The sequence below is a fragment of the Lygodium microphyllum genome, chromosome 10 (assembly GCF_053477565.2).
Source record: "Lygodium microphyllum isolate KBCC chromosome 10, Lygodium_microphyllum_v1.1.10, whole genome shotgun sequence".
NCBI classification, from domain to species: Eukaryota; Viridiplantae; Streptophyta; class Polypodiopsida; order Schizaeales; family Lygodiaceae; genus Lygodium; species Lygodium microphyllum.
In genome coordinates, this window is record NC_141144.1 from 61,445,902 (window position 1) to 61,447,722 (window position 1,821).

At 37.8% G+C, this 1,821-nt stretch overlaps 1 non-coding gene across 1 annotated transcript; it reads right to left on the bottom strand.

Annotated features, from left to right (window-relative positions):
- Positions 1–559: 559 nt before the first annotated feature.
- LOC148030070 (small nucleolar RNA SNORD36) lies at positions 560–627 on the bottom strand. Its single transcript, XR_015692301.1, has one exon. It is a non-coding gene; the product is annotated as a small nucleolar RNA SNORD36 (small nucleolar RNA).
- Positions 628–1,821: the final 1,194 nt, after the last annotated feature.

Here is a 1,821-nt window from a genome sequence, read left to right on the forward strand (position 1 = left end):
CCTCTTTTCAAGGCTAGAAAACTTTCCCAAAGTCACACATACATTCCACAGAACACTCACAGAAGCATACAGAACAGTCTACAGAACAGTACCAGAACAGAGACAGAACAGAAACAGAACAGAAGCAGAAGCTCTACAGAAGACCTACAGAAGGTTATCAAAACCACATAACTCATTCTCAAACTATTCCAAACTCTCACAAACCATTCAATAAACTTTCACAAGATCTCAATCTTCATTAATCAATACTTCATCCCTCCCTACAGAAGACAATCAGAACAAAACAAACCAAAACAGAACAAAACAGAAGGTATACAGAACCCATCAGAACCTATCAGAACATCACAGAACCACCAACAAACATCATGATCTTCCAAAACACAATCAATATCATCCAAAACACTCTCAATCCACTTCCAAATCAACCAATCATCCCATAAAATCAACCATTCAGCTCTCAAAAATAACAAAAATTATCCAAAAAACAAGTCATTTCAACACTCAACATATCCCCACACTTAATAAGGAAGCGTCCTCGCGACCCAGGAAAAAGGGAATACAAGTTCAGGGAAAAGCTCAACTTTGATCTTCAATATCTTTTCAAAAAGAATCCATCCACCACGACCCCAACTTATAACCTGTTTCTGATATAAAAATACAAAAAAAGGAAAACTCTTTTGAAATTAACACCTCTTATCAAACTAAAAATCATCACAAATTTGTAAAGGATATAAAAGTTTTCTTCTTCGTCATCTGCATCAGCTTCAACTCTCCAACCACGACCCAATCTTTACAAATCTCCAAAACATAGCTCGTACACAAAATCCAATAGGAAACCACCACGTTCGTTTGACATACATGAACTCACAACACAAACACTAATACACAACACAACCATCTGAATGACTTCTTCAAAAAGAGAGTTTTTCATTAAAAGCTTCCACCATACATTGGAAAGGTATCAATGAAGATGATCCCTCTTAAAAGATTGATGTTGTCGGAATCGATCCATAGATAAGGATTCATCTACAAAGTTTTTAGGAGGATTTTGGAAAAATTGGAGACAGCACATCCTTTCCAACAGGACCAAGTATCTGCTAGGCAAACAAAGGGCATGAAAATACAGTATCTCCAACTGTTGGGAATCAATGCTAACATTGACATTCATACACAACTTTGGAATAGGCTTTGAATCAGTATGAGAGTGCCTATGCATATACGCCAGGTACCAAGCAAAGTGAGCAGTTAATCTCACTGAGGGATCTGCAAAGTGTGAATATTGTTGGGCAAAATGAACATAGTTTTGATAAGCTTGACTTGAAGCTGTCCATTCCCCTGGAATTACTGGCCAATTAATCTGCGGTCCTGTAAGCCAATCATCCGAACTTCATCCCCTTCTTCTGGAAATCTGATTATCAAAACCGTCACAGTCACTAACCAACTGAGGTGGTTGAGATATGGAAGTGTTAGGAGAGGGTAATGGAATAAGGGAAAGTGGATGTAGGGAAGGATAGGAAAAATCATAAAAGGAAGAAAATGTTAAAGAAGGAGTGGCAGAAATTTGTAAGGAATCACTAAGGAACGGTGTTAACTGATAAATAGGAAATGTAGAGGGAACATTAATGAGGGGTGAAGGACAGGGTGGAGAAGGGGAAGATACCCTATCCTCAATAAAGGAACAGTAAGTGAAAATAGGAATTTGAGGAAAATTGGAAGGTTGGAAAAGAAGTGGTAAAATTACTGTGGAATTAGTTTGACAAAGGGAAATATATATAGCATAACGGTGAGCCATTTGATGGTAATAGAGGAGGGTAGGAACAG